The following is a 13,179-nucleotide window of genomic DNA, read 5'->3' on the forward strand; positions in this document are numbered from 1 at the left end:
TCTTTTTATGGCAATATTCTGCTGTTTCGTTTAGAACGGGTTGCGAGTTTGCAGCTGCCATGGAAACTGTTGCAAATCGCTAGATCGTCTGCGAATTGAGAGGTATAGCAGAGATTTGTGTTGATTTGTGGAATGTTACTTGGATATATAATGAAGACTATAGACCTAACCACCCACCTGCTTCAGAAGTAAAACACTCCGAGTAGGCGTCCTCTACATTTACCCGATGGTCCCTATTATCTGGGAAGTTTGATAACCAGTATTTCCATACGTGACATTCAGATCTCAGACATGCGTGCCAGACTGTATTGAAAGCCTTTTCTACATCGATCAGACAGACAGCTATATGCCCCCTTTTTTATATTATATTATACCATTATAGTTTTATTTAAACTAACTAAATGATACAAAGCTACACGAGAGATATCTACAATAGCCGTTACTACTTTAGCAGCGATAGACTATGGAAAGGCAACTTGTTAACAGCACCCAACGCTGATTTTTGGGCTATTCTTGAAATAACGAATAGTGGGTTTGACTGACACTTTTAACATCCCCCCAGCTGATGGATGTGACGGACATTTGGACCCGCAACCCGCAGCTCGGAAGTCTAGCGCCCCAACCACGAGGCCCGCTGTAGATACTGTAAACACATATACCACTTCATCCACCTGATGGTGCTCAGTAACCCTAGCGAAAAGCAATATTTCAAAAATATAAAAAAGCGTTTATAAAAAATACTTACTCGATTGCTTGTTTTATACACAAGTACAACTACAGTTGCGAAAACTGCACATTTATAATGAATTTCAAAACATAAACGGCATTAGCAAGAATTGCTCTAAACATTCACCGTTAAAATAAACTGATGGCACACAAAATGGTGTCATGGAAATACGGCAACATTTTAAGTTTACGAATTTTACGTTCAAAAATATTTTCTCACCTTTTATTATTTCTTGTTTCAGTTTTTCGGTATCATTATTGCCAAATACTCATTTGCTAGTGCTTTGAATTTTATATACTTAGGCCTATCTGTCAGTATCTTTTATACGATTTTGGTTTAAAATTGTCATTGTGCGCTTGAATACTTCATATTAATCCCCTCTCAAACACACATACACTCCCATATTCCGATTAAAAATATGTATGTTCCTATCTTCACTTATTTACCAGGGCGTGACTCATATGATCACGTGATAGCAATAGTTGGATATTAAACAGCAAACTGGAATCAGGTCGATAACAAGAAGCCATTGTGGGACTAAGACCATTTCATGTGAAAGGGGTGTACTGATATAATAAATGTGTCGATTAATTTCGAATCGATTCTGTTTTATTACAAATGGGTCTTGACACAAGTTTTAAATCACCCTAAATACGAATTGTTTTACTTCCAGTTCATAAAACACTAAACTAGGCCGCTTCCTCTCTATCTTTGCAGCGATACACAACTTATAATAATTTATAAGTTATGCTTATAATTTTTAAGTGTCGTTTACGGTTCTTGTATGTGATGAAGTTATAACGTCGCGCCGTAATCATATTCATGAACTCCATATTAAGGCAACTTAAAACAGATCACTTTGAAACACAAAGTAAAAAAAAAACAAAACCGGTTTACGTACTCTACCACGCGCATCGTTTTGAGGATGTAAGAAAACTGAATCTGTAGATTTTATGTAAACAATGCTGTGAATAATAAAGCAAATATGTACCTATACCTTTGAACCGTTTCGCTGTAGAAAGTGACATTTATAAAATTCAAATTTAAGAGTAATTTGGAACTCAAGATACAGGGGCAAAATGTATTGGAATACGACCTAAGATGTCTTGTTGACTGCTAGAGGTATAGAACCAAATGAAACACTCGCCAAATTAAAACTTGTTGTCTGCTGGAGGTATAGGATTACTCTTTATTTATAGAACAGAACAAAATGAAACACTCGCCAAATTAAAAGTTGTTGTCTGCTGTAGGTATAGGATTACTCTTTATTTATAGAACAGAACAAAATGAATCACTCGCCAAATTAAAACTTGTTGTCTGCTGTAGGTATAGCATTACTCTTTATTTATAGAACACAACAAAATGAAACACTCGCCAAATTAAAACTTGTTGTCTGCTGGAGGTATAGGATTACTCTTTATTTATAGAACAGAAGAAAATGAAACACTCGCCAAATTAAAACTTGTTTGCTGTATGTATAAGGATTACTCTTTATTTATAGAACACAACAAAATGAAACACTCGCCAAATTAAAACTTGTTTGCTGTAGGTATAAGGATTACTCTTTATTTATAGAATAGAACAAAATGAAACACTCGCCAAATTAAAACTTGTTGTCTGCTGGAGGTATAGCATTACTTTTTTTTTATAGAACAGAACAAAATGAAACTCTCGCCAAATTAAAACTTGTTGTCTGTTGTAGGTATAGGATTACTCTTTATTTATAGAACACAACAAAATGAAACACTCGCCAAATTAAAACTTGTTGTCTGCTGTAGGTATAGGATTACTCTTTATTTATAGAACACAACAAAATGAAACACTCGCCAAATTAAAACTTGTCTGCTGGAGGTATAGGATTACTCTTTATTTATAGAACAGAACAAAATGAAACACTCGCCAAATTAAAACTTGTTTGCTGTAGGTATAAAGATTACTCTTTATTTATAGAACAGAACAAAATGAAACACTCGCCAAATTAAAACTTGTTTGCTGTAGGTATAAGGATTACTCTTTATTTATAGAATAGAACAAAATGAAACACTCGCCAAATTAAAACTTGTTTGCTGTAAGTATAAGGATTACTCTTTATTTATAGAATAGAACAAAATGAAACACTCGCCAAATTAAAACTTGTTGTCTGCTGGAGGTATAGCATTACTTTTTTTTTATAGAACAGAACAAAATGAAACTCTCGCCAAATTAAAACTTGTTGTCTGCTGTAGGTATAGGATTACTCTTTATTTATAGAACACAACAAAATAAACACTCGCCAAATTAAAACTTGTTGTCTGCTGTAGGTATAGGATTACTCTTTATTTATAGAACAGAACAAAATGAAACACTCGCCAAATTAAAACTTGTTGTCTGCTGGAGGTATAGGATTACTCTTTATTTATAGAACAGAACAAAATGAAACACTCGCCAAATTAAAACTTGTTGTCTGCTGTAGGTATAGGATTACTCTTTATTTATAAAACAGAACAAAATGAAACACTCGCCAAATTAAAACTTGTTGTCTGCTGGAGGTATAGCATTACTTTTTTTTATAGAACACAACAAATGAAACACTCGCCAAATTAAAACTTGTTGTCTGCTGTAGGTATAAGGATTACTCTTTATTTATAGAATAGAACAAAATGAAACACTCGCCAAATTAAAACTTGTTGTCTGCTGGAGGTATAGCATTACTTTTTTTTATAGAACACAACAAAATGAAACACTCGCCAAATTAAAACTTGTTGTCTGCTGTAGGTATAAGGATTACTCTTTATTTATAGAATAGAACAAAATGAAACACTCGCCAAATTAAAACTTGTTGTCTGCTGGAGGTATAGCATTACTTTTTATTTATAGAACACAACAAAATGAAACACTCGCCAAATTAAAACTTGTTGTCTGCTGGAGGTATAGCATTACTTTTTATTTATAGAACACAACAAAATGAAACACTCGCCAAATTAAAACTTGTTGTCTGCTGGAGGTATAGCATTACTTTTTATTTATAGAACACAACAAAATGAAACATTCGCCAAATTAAAACACGTTCATGCACGAATCCGAATTATCGCACCAGCCCTTCACAGACTTTCCAATGAAAAGTTGTTGTTGTTGTTTTGAATTAAGCACAAAGCTACACAATGGGCTATCTGTGCTCTGCCCATCACGGGTATCGAAACCTGGTTTTTAGCGTTGTAAATCCGCAGTCATACCGCTGAGCCACTGGGGGCCCAGTAAAAAGTAAATGGCTTTTAGGAGAGGAAAGATCTAGGGAAAAAAGAAAATCACATGTCTCGAGAACGTATTTTTAAGCTAAAACAGAACAAAGAAAGGTGTGATGACACAAACTCACAAAATTGCAATAATTTGTTGGGTAGAGTTAGAATAAGTAAACAAATCATATAAAAGAAGGGAAATTGTAGTAAGTCGATATTTGGCAGCGTAACTAAATCAACTACGCAAAAAAATAAGTAGGTCAAAAATAAAGGCAACAAAATATTTGTGTGTATAATAAGAAAATACAAACAATGAAAGAATGAACGCGTGGGCCTAATAATAATCTCATTAAACTAATTATTGAAAAGGGTGGTGTGCTTGCTATATCTTGTTCAAACACGTCAACAGTTAAGAGATATTTCGTATGTACATATCTCCTATATAAAAAATAATGACACTCGAAACCAGTACGTACACACGTTATTAAATTTTCATGTTCCGTCGCTGGCGCCTGTATAAATGGATTCGAATTAGCTTTCTCCCCTGCAAAGCAAACGGAAGACTTGTTCAATGAAGTTTATTGTTTTATCAATACATTTATTTTTTTTTTTTTTTACTAAATTGGTTACCTCTACGTTTATTTGTTCATTTTTGTTTTATAAGTCACGTCTTAAATTTACGGTCTATGTTCATAATTTTATATTCAATTCACACACTATTCGTTGTTGTTTTTCAGTTGATAAACATTTTAATATGGTTTTTCTAAAATTTACTCTTTTCCTATATTTTTTTTATTTCTTCCAACTTTATCCAACTACTAATTATGTCGCATACGCGTGTGTTGCTTTTCACACATTTTTTTGTTTCATCGTAGTCTGTAGAATCTATATTTAGGGATGCCCAAGATACTCAATAAACATAATACAAATACACATGCTAAAAAATCGACAATGATAGAGTTTTACTTTAACCTGTTCAGTGCCGCAGACGAAATAACTCGTCCAAGCCGATCGGTAACACAGTGCCACGAACGAGTTAATTCGTTCTCAATACTGTGTTCTCAATGTGTTTTTAAAGACATGCATTTGACTTAGTTACAAACTGTTTCACTTTCGATCCAAAATGGCGACACGAAACACGGTACAAAATGAAGAATCATTACAGATGTATTTTGAACTTGGTTCGAAGTTGCCGAAGCAGCTGAAATACTTGGCAGTCAACAGGTTAAAATATAATTGTCACTCACTTCCATTTGTTTCTGTACCCATCGAACCGCAAAAAAGGCAAGAAACTATCGCGAAGATACCAAACCAGAAAGTAACCAACCCACCATAATGCTATCTGTTGTTGTTTCAGCCGAGATAACCTTTCAAATGCTTTATCACTAACGTTAGTTTAAACCTAAATTCATTGTCTCTGGACAGTGCGCGACGTTATCGCTTAATAGTAATCAAAAACAAAAATTATCGTCCTAGTATAAACGATGTTATTACCCCTTGAATTTAGCTTCCTTATAGACGCTTGATGTTCCTTTAGAAAGCTCAAGTACAGGGCGTAACAGAAATTATCAGCAATTAATAGACAAACATTACTAATGGTGGCTGTAACATGTAGGATACTTAATGCTATGTACACTATACAGTCAGTGATTTTATGAAGTCAACTCCTATATTATGTACAAAGTGAAGAGTAAAAAAAATAAATAAGTGAATATAACATTAAATTTTATTACATATTCATAGAATACACTAACTTTCAGTTGGGATAATACGTCACAATACAAGTAATAAAAACATTTTATAAATACGAAACGATGTGAGGATGGCAGAAAGTATGTGTTTTATTATAGCAAAGCTACATCGGGCTATCTGCCGAGTTCACCGCGTGGAAGACCCGGCATGGTTAGATGGGTTAAGGCGTTCGACTCGTAATCCGAGGGTCGCGGGTTTGAATCCCCGTCGCACCAAACATGCTCGTCCTTTTAGCCGTGGGGGCGTTATTATGTTACGGTCAATCCCACTATACGTTGGTAAGAGAGTAGTCCAAATGTTGGCGATGGGTGATGATGACTAGCTGCCTTCCCTCTAGTCTTACATTGCTAAATTAGGGACGGCTAGTGCAGATAGCCCTCGTGTAGCTTTGCGCGAAATTCAAAACAAACAAACCACCGAGTGGAATCGAACCACTGATTTTAATGTAGACTTACCGCTGTACCAGCAGGGGACGATGGCAGTGAGAAGAAGAAAAAGATGAATCAAACATGAATACACAGATGATACAGCTTTACATGGGGTATCCCTACATTACTTTCAATTATTAAAATATAATAATACACTGTATAATGTATACCTGACTTTAGTAATACTGCAATTGAATTTATATAATCCTGACTGTTGGTATGCAATTTATTTAACATAAAATCATGGCCATGTCAAGGTAGTAATCGATGTAGTGTAACTAAGAGCCTAGAACTTATCTACAAGGAAAACAAAGTTGATTGAAAACGTTTCGAATATTACACTTTCCCTACTATGTTTTTCTCGTGTATTTTAATATTGAATGTCACGTGAGGATGATTTACCTATAGCTGAAACATCTCTATATTCTTGTTTGCTTTTATTTTAACACTGCTATTCATATATTTTACTTTTACAATGTTTTTTTATTATTTCTTTTAGCTTAAGAATATGTTCTTTGTCCTTTTTTAAACACCCCTACCTCATAACATTCGTTTTATCCTCGCTGTAAACCCAAAGAAGAGGTGTTACTCAAAACGGTGCTTTTGTGTTCGTGAATAAACCTATCTAAACTTAGCGAGTGTTTCACCTGTTTTGTTTAACTTGTAGTACGTTTTGTAATTTTCTTGTTCACACGATTCTTCATTTAAATCTGAAAAAAAAATTATATCTAAATATTTCATTTTAAAATACCTTTTAAATGTAGATGATACTTTAGAGTTCCGTACTGCAATAGAACATGACACGAGAAAAAGAGGAACAGCCCATATAACGAATAATTATTATAAGTACAACAGAACTTGATATCACAACGTGTTGAACAAACACTGGTAAATGTCGTTTCGCATGATTTTCGTTACCAACCTTTTCGTCTCGCTTCTGTTGGTTTCCTCGTTATATAACACACAAACTATGTTCTCTACTAAACACCCATTTGTGTTATCCGATTTTCCTTTCTCTTTTTTTTTTTTTCTCAGTTTCTTTAAGCTAAATACACGGGTGCCCGTGGGATGGAGCAAGAGGGATAATTTGCCCCCTTACACTTCAGAACAAAATGCACGAATTATGACGCAAACTTAACATCATAGTGAAACTAAATACTATTAAAAACTTTTATTAAAGCTGTAATGTGGTGTTTCTGCACACACAACACAAATTCTTTTAGTTTCTTGACTTACTCTGTAAAAGCTGATCTCCTACACACGTGTTTTGCTTCCCCCCCCCTCACCTCCGGAAATATTTCTGTAACCATCCGTGGCTAAATGTTTATGATACTATTTATAAATACCTGTAATTTTAACTTCAATGAAAACTAAAAAAGCTTGAATAATTATAGTGAACTCTAAAGTTTAACTGAATAACAGGGCATAATATCATGTGATAAAAAACTCGAGTCTGCGGTCATACAAGTTATACATGTACATGCTGAGGAACTCTAGGACATTTCTCCACGAATATAATTTTCTTTTCTACAGTTACTGTTTTCTTGTTTAAACCATCAACGGGCAAGGTATCAGTGTTACATCAAAATGTACGCTTTTCTCTGCAATACAAAAATTCGTAGAGAAATGTTCTAGAGTTTCTTAACACACATGAAATGAGTTTTACATTTTTCAAACTTATAAACCACAAATAAGGCAGTGAAAATAAAATTTCTATTCACTATAACTTATAAACACAGGACGAAACGTGAAAAGGTCTGACTTTGCAAAATTCTACCACGTCCTTTTCTTACAGAACAACTTTTAGTGTCGTACTTACCCGTAACCATGAAAACCTTCAAATCAGTTAAGGACTTGGTTTGTTTTTTAAGTTCGCGCAAAACTACACGTGAACCATTTGCGCTGGCCGTCACTAATTTAGTAGTGTAAGACTAGACGGAAGGCAGCTAAACATTTGGATTGCTTTTATTCTTAAAAACTTTGACACAGGCAGAGTTAAGAGTTCTTGAATATTGCTTTGGAAATTTTCGTTGTCATAAAGGTCCATACAGATAAATTAACGTATATAATATATTCATAATTTAAAACCTGTCATATAGAAAGGCGGAGGGATATCCTAATGGTTATAAGCAATATAATTACTAAAAAGTAAAAGGCTTATGAAATATCAGAAATGGTGCGAATTTATTTGTTTTAAATGCTGCAACTGATACATACTAATATTCAGTTAACTTTTAAATTGCTCCCGGTGGCTAGATCTTCAGTTTTATGACTGTAGTGAGCAGAACAGAGATAGTCTCTTGTGTTATTTTGCGCTTAAAAACAATCAAATTAAAATGTAAACAACTGTTAATTTCATGTGCAAGTCGTACAGAAAATTCGTTAGGTTTAATTTCTAATGGCTAAAGCATGTTTTGAAGTTATTTGCAATTTACAGAAGCTTTGACAAACAAGTGAATATATCCTCGTTAAGAGATAAATTGCTAGGTGTCTAATTGTCTAAATTTGTTGTTTTTTTCACTTTATGTCACCTTGCATGTTTTTTAGCAGTTTATTTTTCAGCTATTTAAATTGTAATTATTTACGCTAAACTACTAAGCAGTGGCGTATTTAGGTAGGGGCTAGAGGATGCTCAGCCCAAGGGCCAATGTTCTTAATGGGGGTCCATTGATAATTTTATTATATGTAAAATTACGTGGGATGTAGGGCCCACACAACCTTAAATACGCCACTGGTGCCGAGACGAAATATTTTCAATGGTGATTTGATAAAATCGATTTCGTGTCATTGTATGTTACAACGTGTCAGAAATATAACAACATTAACAACAAACTCTATTCTCTAAATAGGTACTTTCAGATGGCAATACTAAAATGTTAAGCATAAAGTTTAATGTATTTACATCTGAGGTACACATTTTCGTTTCCCATAATACTGGTTAGAAACTTAGAACATGTTAAAGACGTCACCAAACATCACACTGTAGCTATTTACTTTTCCTTACTTGCTATTTTCAAGTTTCTGCTTTTGTAATCTCTCATCATTATTGCTAATAACGGTTTATAGGTTCTTCACAAAGTTTTCTCTCAAGCGTTAGCTTTATTGCTTTCTTCAGAATAGGTGAAAGGTTAAGCTCGCATTTCATTAATAAAACAAATCCAACGTAGTAACAAGTTGAGCACTAAGGACATATCAGATAACAAGACATTTACATGAGAACAAACCTCATACTAAGAAAGAAAGCTCACATCATGACAACTTGAGTACTACAACCACATTAGGTAGTAAAACTCATATCAAGTGACAAGCTGGCTATTCAGGTGTAATGGATTTACCGTTGAACATTTATTTTCGTGCCTATGCTTGTTTCTGTATTTTCACCTTTTTCACGTGACGTATATTCTTGATTGTGTATTGCGCAAGTCCCACCTGTTCTCGAAATTAGTAGATAATTCTTGAAAGCAAGAAGCAACAATATTTGTTACGAAAACACTTCAGGTCATTGTTGACAATTCTAGAAACTCGGATGATTGTTATATAAAAACCGACGCGCCGAGAGACAAATGGTATTATTATTATTGAACAGCTACAGTCAGTGTGCTGTGGGTCTAGGAAGCTATAATTGTGATTAACGCTTATTAATAGAAAAATGCAGAATTTGACCAGGAATACTTACAGATTTCGAGAATTACAAGCAGTTAAACTTCAGTGAATTAGTTCGGACGTTAGAATTTCTACCAAGGTGTTAAATATCTTCATCGGTGAAAAGTGAGTTTGTAAGCAGAGTGATGCCAATCAAACTAGCTAGCTGAAACGAGTTGGGTGACAATATCCACTCAGAATGAATTTGCTCGTCACGGACCTAGATCGTCGATAAAATATTGAGTTTTAAACCGGATATAAGATTAAGTTTAGTTTGTAAAACTCTTGTATATAAACCATCATTTGTAATAACTATTAGTAGTAACAGTTATTATAAATTGTATTATTTGTTATGTTTGTATATTAAAACATATTTGTGTTAAAAAAGGAAACTGTGTCTATTAATCTTGTTGGAAAATATCATAAATTTGATACATATGAACAATTAATTAACTGCTAAATTCAAATTCAAATTTTCGGTTGCTTGAAGTAGTAATAACATTAACATACGTAACATAATAAATTGGAGACTTGTCCGAAATAAATTATAATACGTAACAAAGGACATATTAGGTAACAAGACTTTTACCATAAATACATAAGAAGGTAATGAAATACAATTCATGGCTGATTGGAGGCTAAAAATTACACCACACAGCATATTCTTATCACGAACAGAGTACTACTAAGTTCACATGAGTTGCTAAACCTCATATAACATCCAGTTGGAGGTAAAATTTCGGTATAGGACAAAACGTGTGTCATATCCAGTTGTTGGTAAACTCTAAGTAGGTTTAAAATGTACACTATATACCCAATTGTAGATAAATTTTCGTTTTGTAACAAAACGTGTACCATGTTCGGTTGTAAATAAATTTTTGATAAGTAAACAAATACACCGTGTGCCATGGTCTGTCGTAGATAAATTACGTGTGAGTAAACAAATATAAAATGTGTACTATGTTCAGTTGTTGATAAACTGTTGGTAACTAAAAAACACAAAATATGTACCACATCCAAGAAAGAACAAAGCTCGCGTTAGATACCATAATCCTTACTATCTTATATACAAGAACTCTAGTGTCTGTCTCCCGTTTGAAAGGCTGTGCACGCAGGCAAGACTTAACATTCATTTTTGAAAAGACAAAAGAACAGATATGAATAATGTTGATGTCAATTTTTTTTTATCAAGCACAATATTTTACAGTAAATTATTATGAATTAATTACACTATTATTCACATTTTGAAACGTGACGTAACTTAAAGAATAAAAATGTAGATTTACAGTATGTTATTGCTGAGAGTCTCCTAGCATGCCTAAAATGCTCAACAATTACTTTTCGAGGTGAGTGGTACAAGCAGTTTAGAGCTTCGTCTCTCGAGTGAAACAAACCTGTTTTTAAAGTCTATGAAATGATTTAAATTGAGAGATTAACTTAAAGTTTTCCCATCACTGAAGGTAGGTACTTCGTAATTTTGCTTGTGAATAAATAAGTAAAAAAAGAAAAAAAAAAAAACTACCATAATTAGATAGATAACAAAATCCTCACCGTGATTAGATAGATAATAAAATTATTATCATGATTAGATAGGTAACAAAACCCTTAACAATGTCAGGTAGAGTGTAAGTGCATGTCAGATAAGAAAACGTAAGATTGCAATAGAAAATAAATACTAGATATCATTCATCAACTGGATGTCAAACTCATGCTAGGTTGTACGACTCATACCATCATAGGCTGGGAAATAAACACACATGTATAATAAAATTCAGAACATGGTAAGGTGGGAACTATACGTATGTTAGATACTAAAATTTTGACCATGGCCAGTAAGTGTGACTTATTTATGTCTTCAATTTTGTACTGTAATCAGTTGGGCAACAAATTCGTGACAGGAAATAAAACTTGTACCGTTGATATCAACTTACGGCCAAAGCTGAAAATCAACCAGGTATTGAACATAGCTAGTGTAATATTACTGTTCTTGTAATGAGTATAATGTATTGTTTCATCAGTTGGATAGTAGCGGTATTTTCGGCCATAATCCCAATTTTTGCAAGTTTTAAGTAATGTTGTTGTACAAATGTGTCTTTGAATATTCCATTTAACTAGTGCTATATGTCTTTCACCAAATGGAACTATAAGGCATACTTTATCATATCAGTAACTAGCAATTGTTATTTTAGGTCTAATCTAGTAAAAGTATCTGTCCCTAGTGACGGGTAAAGTTTAAGTTAATCTGTCTATTGAAATTATTTCATTGACTTTAAAAAGGTACTCTTAGTTTCACCTAGAGACAAAGCTCTGAGATACTTATAACACCAACCACGAAAAGCAATTATTGAGCACTTTTGTCATGCCAAGAGCCGCTTAGCAATAATATATGGTAAATTTACATTTTTACTCTTTATGTTTGACATTTTGAAATCTTAATGATAGCGTGGATAATTCCTAATAATTTCATGTAGAATATCTTGGTTGTGAATTAAAATTTTTCGTACCTGTTCTCCCGTCTTTCGAAAGTGAATGTTGAGCTTTACCCACGTGCAAAGCTTTTCAAAGGAAGCGCGGGAAGCGGCCGCTGCAAGTGGGAAACAGACCATCGCTCGGGAAGACACTAGGATTCGCGATATATATAAAATGATGACAGAGTGGAAGTAACATTTTGCCTTGCTCATCAAACTTAATGACGACTGTGTTTATGTTTTATAGAATAAAGTTGAACTTTTGAGACGTTGGTTTGGGAAACTTCTGGAAATATTTCATAGCAAATTCTCTCGTGTTTTCTGGCTTTTCACCCTTAACTACGAGACTGACGTCTCGTTGTTCCATAAATTTAGCGCGTTAACTAGATATATAAATCTACATATTGTATGAACATTATGGGTTGTACATGCGAACATCTTCAAAAGCAGTTCCTGAGACCACAAACACATAAGGTGATATTCAGAAGCAAAATCAGCTCATAATAGGCAACAAAGCCCATATCACGACCACGTGATATACAGGTAACAAAATACCAGTGATATGATCAATTACGGCCTAAGGTCACATTAGATAGCAAACTCAGTAACATAACCTTTCAAAGGTTAAGACCTCGTTAAGTAACAGACCCGGCGCGATGACCAAATGAGAAAGTAAGCTTACGTTAGGTAAGAAAACCCAAACCATTATCAAATGAGATCCAACGTAGCAAAACTATTATTACGACTAGTTGGAGACTAATAAATAATTTGTTGATAAAAATCATATTCATGAACATATGAAAACAAAGTCTGTACTAAATAACCAAATCCATATACAATGATCAGTTGGGCTAAAAACTCAGATTCGATACGAAAATCACCATGTTAAAGAGAAAACAGCTAAAGTCATAATAAGAAAACAAATAAAACAATGTCCTTATAAATTG

At 33.7% G+C, this 13,179-nt stretch overlaps 1 protein-coding gene across 6 annotated transcripts in view; it reads right to left on the reverse strand.

Annotated features, from left to right (window-relative positions):
- LOC143241756 (EPM2A-interacting protein 1-like) overlaps positions 1-12,838 on the reverse strand; it is a 33,888-nt gene extending 21,050 nt beyond the window's left edge. For 2 of the 6 annotated variants that reach the window (XR_013022267.1, XR_013022270.1), the window contains exons 1-3: positions 10,354-10,529; positions 9,799-9,984; positions 947-6,832 (exon numbers count right to left, since the gene is read on the reverse strand). The gene's annotated coding sequence lies outside the window, so the exon portion shown is untranslated. Of the gene's footprint in view, positions 1-946; positions 6,833-7,941; positions 8,260-9,798; positions 9,985-10,353; positions 10,530-12,268 lie in introns of those variants that run through there. The other 4 variants (XR_013022268.1, XR_013022271.1, XR_013022272.1 and 1 more) reach the window with 4 other exon arrangements.
- Positions 12,839-13,179: the final 341 nt, after the last annotated feature.

Source organism: Tachypleus tridentatus, chromosome 2, assembly GCF_004210375.1.
Source record: "Tachypleus tridentatus isolate NWPU-2018 chromosome 2, ASM421037v1, whole genome shotgun sequence".
Lineage (NCBI taxonomy): Eukaryota > Metazoa > Arthropoda > Merostomata > Xiphosura > Limulidae > Tachypleus > Tachypleus tridentatus.